At 39.2% G+C, this 4,999-nt stretch overlaps 1 pseudogene; it reads right to left on the reverse strand.

Annotated features, from left to right (window-relative positions):
* Positions 1–1,984: 1,984 nt before the first annotated feature.
* Positions 1,985–2,820, reverse strand: LOC109577984 (S-phase kinase-associated protein 1 pseudogene; annotated as a pseudogene).
* Between the last annotated feature and the right edge of the window lie 2,179 nt (positions 2,821–4,999).

Below are 4,999 nucleotides of genomic sequence, written 5' to 3' on the forward strand. Positions count from 1 at the left end.
GGGAGGACTGCCCAGGTCAATGCACTTACAGTGGCAACGGGCTGAGGAGTCCTTCAGAGCAGTTCTGCAGAGAGCACGTCTTGTGGAGATCTGAGAGCTGGCAGCAGTGAACTTCGCCAGCACAGTCTCCAGCCTGGACTCTGAACCTGCATCTACAGAGCCTGCCCCCTTGAGCTCATCAGAGTCACCTGTCAGAACCACTGGCTTTGGGCGTTGCTGGTATCGGTGCGTCCAGTTTTTCTTCAACACACTTAAACCACAGGTGCGGCAGAGGAAGAAATAAATTAAAAGCTAACCAACTTGAACCATTAACTTATTACTATACTTTTTTCTTTATAGTAGATTTGAAGAATCTTTAAATAAAAATTAATGGGGAAAAAATAAGAGTCTTGATCTGATTCCTGAAGACCTCTGACATCAAAGATCAGGTGACGCCTGAGCCAACAGAGGATAAGAAATAGCAAGAGAGATACAGTGGAAAGCAGAAGGGTATGATGTCATTGAAGCTAAGGGAGGAAAGTGCTTCTAGGACAATGGAGCTGTCAAAGTGTTCCGAGCTCCTAAGAGATCGTATACGATGAGGGCTAAAGAAGAGTCATTGGATTAAGTAACACGGTGGTCACTGCTCATAACATACAGTTCAAAACTGAATTTGTTGTTTGAAAGAAAGGAGTCAAGTATTCACCGTGAATTCATTAAAAAAAAGATGAAAAGAGTCCCAGGATGGAATATGGGGAAGAGATAAGAAGATTACTCAAGATCAGGAAAACAGTATCCCTAGAGAGGAGCACAGAATTGAAAATGCCCAAATAAAAATAAAAATTCTGCTGAAATGTAGACCCCTAGTCACACTCAAGGCAAAAGTGGACGGTTTTTATAATAATGGAGTGGGTTGGCATTTCCTCCTCTAGGGAGTAGGTGCTGCACCAAGGAGTGAGACCCAGGGCACGCCGAAGTGGAACGGGAGGGGGTTACGGGGGCACTGGCGTGTGAGACCCAGGGCACGCCGAAGTGGAACGGGAGGGGGTTACGGGGGCACTGGCGTGTCTACTGTGGTGCCTCTAACTCAGGGACCGACACCAGCTTTTGTTGCTTAGAATATTTTCAATGTTATTTTTCCTACTCTTTCGGACTGAGTCGAGAGCAAGTTTGTCTAATGAAATCTTTTTCCTTTCTTTTCTTTTTATTTCTTATTTTCTCAAGTTCTCATCCTTGGTTAAAATTGTGCTATGATTTCAGAAGAAAGACAAAAGGGTGGGGAAGGCCATTGTGAAGATCTTAAATCGGTGGTCTTGGATCTCAGCTGACTAGGCTGCGATGGGTGCAAACGAGGACTCTGAAGGATATAGATGAATGGACTGGATGAATAGAAGGAATTGTGATTCTGTTTCTTGAATAAGAGATTTGGGAAGTGGAACAGTTTTCAATAATAGCAAAAAAAAAAAAAAAAAAAAGTACAGAGTAGGTATGAACTTATACAAATGAAAGCATTTCGGAATTCCAGTGCCTCCACCAGTTAGGACTGCAGCAGTTACTCTCAGGGGCCACATGAGAAGACTCCACTAGGAAGTAAATTATTGACAACAGCATTGCATTTTGTAGGAATTTGAGAAAAAAATTTTGAATAAATTTGATCAGAAATTTTGAGGGGAAAAAAGATATGGAAAAACATGAAATATAAAGAATACTCCTTGGTTGAAAACATCATTTGTTCAATCCTTGTCCGTTGAAATTTGAAACAGATTATTATAATTCCAATCAAATCTTTCCTTAGGTTGATTCATAAATTGAAACAAAATATTTTGTTTCAAGGAAGGAGATAATTTACAGTAAATTTCTTTTTTTTTTTTTAATTCTATTTCAGAAGGTTTTTTGCAAGTTGCTTTATTTACAAAGCCAACTTTAAAAGTCACTGAACTAAAATTAACTGGACAATAAACTAGGCAGAAATTGCTTTACAAAAAGGGAAAGCCCAAAATGCCACTTTCTATAGGGAACCCACAGTTCAATTTTATTCAGAGCAAAGAAAAGAAACTTTCAATCACACTAGAAGAAACTGGGCCTTAAGTTTGGGAACTGTACTGAAACTACACATGCAATGAGGACAACATTCTGCTGACACAATTGACTTGCTGCTGCATTTGTTGACTCTTTTTCTAATATTAACAATTATAAACAAAGCAGTGCAACTAGTATTTGGAATAACCCTTACAGTGTTACAGCGTTAGACACGAAATTTCACTTCTCCTCACACCACTGGTTCTCTTTGCGTACCTGGGCTTCCTCTTCTTCAGTAAAATCATTTTTGATATTGAATGTCTTTCGAATCTCCTCAGGAGTTTTGCCCTTGATCATAATAGCAACAGTCTTGCAGGTAACATCAAGCAAACCTTTGATGTCTAAGTAGTTTGCTGCCAATATAAGTTCAAAGAGTGTCCCTTGGTCAACTTTCAGGAATTCTTGATCCCAAACAGGTATATCATCTGTTCGTTTTTCTTTGTTCTCATCATCCTCAGGAGGAGGAGGATCATCCTTGTGGTGGGTGCACCACTGAATGACCTTTTTCAATATTGCTGCATTAACATTTGGCAAGGGGACTGGATCATCATCTCCTTCGTCATCCATTCCCAAATCTTCCAACATAGTCTTGATGGTCACAGATTGTTTTGCAATTTCAACATCAACTTCGAATATCTCTCCATCAGAGGTCTGCAACTTAATTGAAGGCATGGTGTTAGGTCTCAAGGAGATGGCGGGCCAGAGGCTGAAGTGAGCAGGGCAACGTCGTCAATCAGCAACACTGAAAAGCGGAGAACAAGGCCACTACAGCCAGTAAATTTCTTATCAGTGAAGAGCAGGTAGGGAAAAAGCATGTACTATGTTGAAAATACAGTGTATATTTCTGCATATAAAAAATACAAAAAGAAAGCACTTTAAACGTAAAATGAAATGTGTGAATGAAATCAGTCTTGGGGTTTTCTTTAGAAAACAGTTTTATGTTAATTAAATCACTTAGATTTTAACTTTCAAGTGTAAATAATTAACAAAATTGGAGTGTCAAGTCTAGGTAAAATTCAGCCATATGTATTTATGTATTTATGGGATTTCATCTTAAAATCTATGTATTTATGGGGTTTCATCTTAAAATTCTCTTAACCTTAACAATTAGATTGTCTCTGACTACAGATGATCTAATCAGCAATAGCCACAATGGTCTAAATGTAATCTTCCCATCTGACTGATTAAATCTGTTCTTTAGTCTACAGAAGCACAAAATAGATTTATTTTTGAAGCTCTAGAGCATTTGGTTGATTCAACATTGGAAAACCAATTAATGTCATCTGTCATATCACCAGGCTTAAGAAGAAAAATCTTATGATCATATCAAAAGATGCAGAAAGAGTATTTGACAAAAGCCAACATTTATTCATGATAGAAACACTCCACAAACTACGAACACAGGGCAACTTACTCAACTTGATAAAGAACTTTTACTCTATAGCTAAAAAGAATGAGAAGAAACACCACAGACAGTGAAAAATAAATTTGGAAAAGACGTATCTGTGGACTCTTAGCCAAAACATGCAAAGACCCACACCCCCAGGGGATGGAGACGAAGACGCCACAGTGCAGTTTCCTTCCATCCAGTGGTCTCAAAAGCCCTGCTCAGGCCAAAGCCAGCAGCAGTTTCTCATTCTTCCCTTTATCTTCCTTTTCCACAAGATGGTGCCTTTTCCCCTAGTAACCTTCATATTGGCTTCTTATTGTAGCTTATGTTCAAATGGAAGTCATGTATGATTGCGTGGTGTCTTTGTTTGCAGAAGTTCTATGTATGTACAATGGATTCTAAGAATTTCAAAAGAAACAGAAGAGCATGGGTTTTTGTGTACCATTTAACCAAAATTCCAATAAATGAAATAATATTCAAAGGGTTGATAAGCCAGAACAATTACCTGCTGTGGAATGCCCAATTTGTTTCAAGCCATAGGGTTTTATTTCTCATTAAAAAATGAGACTATTAATATACTCCTTGTAATCTTCTCTTGTGAAAATTAACTGATATTATGAATGTAAATTAAATGAGACTCAGCAGTTAATGCAGTTTTCTTAAGTTTATCCTGAAAACTGACCAATAGGGATTTGGCACTACTTAGTAGAACTTGTTAGATGTATTTGGGTCGAGTTTGCAACTAAGATTATGGCATCTGGTCCCATCACTTCATGGCAAATAGATGGGGAAGCAATAGAAACAGTGACAGACTATTTTGGGGGGCTCCAAAATCACTGCAGATGGTGACTGCAGCCATGAAATTAAAAGATGCTTGTTCCTTGGAAGAAAAATTATGACCAACATAGACAGCATATTAAAAAGCAGAGACGTTACATTGCCAAAAAGGTCCGTCTAGTCAGAGCTATGATTTTTCCAGTAGTTATGTATGGACGTGAGAATTGGACTATAAAGAAAGCTGAGTGCCAAAGAATTGATGCTTTGAACTGTGGTGTTGGAGAAGACTCTTGAGAGTCCCTTGGACTGCAAGGAGATCCAACCAGTCCGTCCTAAAGATCAGTCCTGGGTGTTCATTGGAAGGACTGATGTTCAAGCTGAAACTCCAATACTTTGGCCACCTGATGAGAAGAACTGACTCATTGGAAAAGACCCTGATGCTGGGAAAGATTGAAGGCAGGAGGAGAAGGGGATGACAGAGGATGAGATGGTTGGATGGCATCACCAACTCAATGGACATGAGTTTGGGTAAACTCTGGGAGTTGGTCAGGACAAGGAGGCCTGGTGTGCTGCAAACCATGGGGTCACAAAGAGTCGGACACGACTGAGCTACTGAACTGTACTAAACTGAGCTGCACTGAACTGAATGCCACTACTTAGAAACTGATCTTTTTATAGTTTGAATTGAATATGCTACTTTATCTACTAGACTTAATACCATCCCTTTACTACCTTCCTTACAGACCACACACACATACTGCTGCTGCTACTGCT

This window comes from Bos indicus, chromosome 24 (assembly GCF_029378745.1).
Source record: "Bos indicus isolate NIAB-ARS_2022 breed Sahiwal x Tharparkar chromosome 24, NIAB-ARS_B.indTharparkar_mat_pri_1.0, whole genome shotgun sequence".
NCBI lineage: Eukaryota > Metazoa > Chordata > Mammalia > Artiodactyla > Bovidae > Bos > Bos indicus.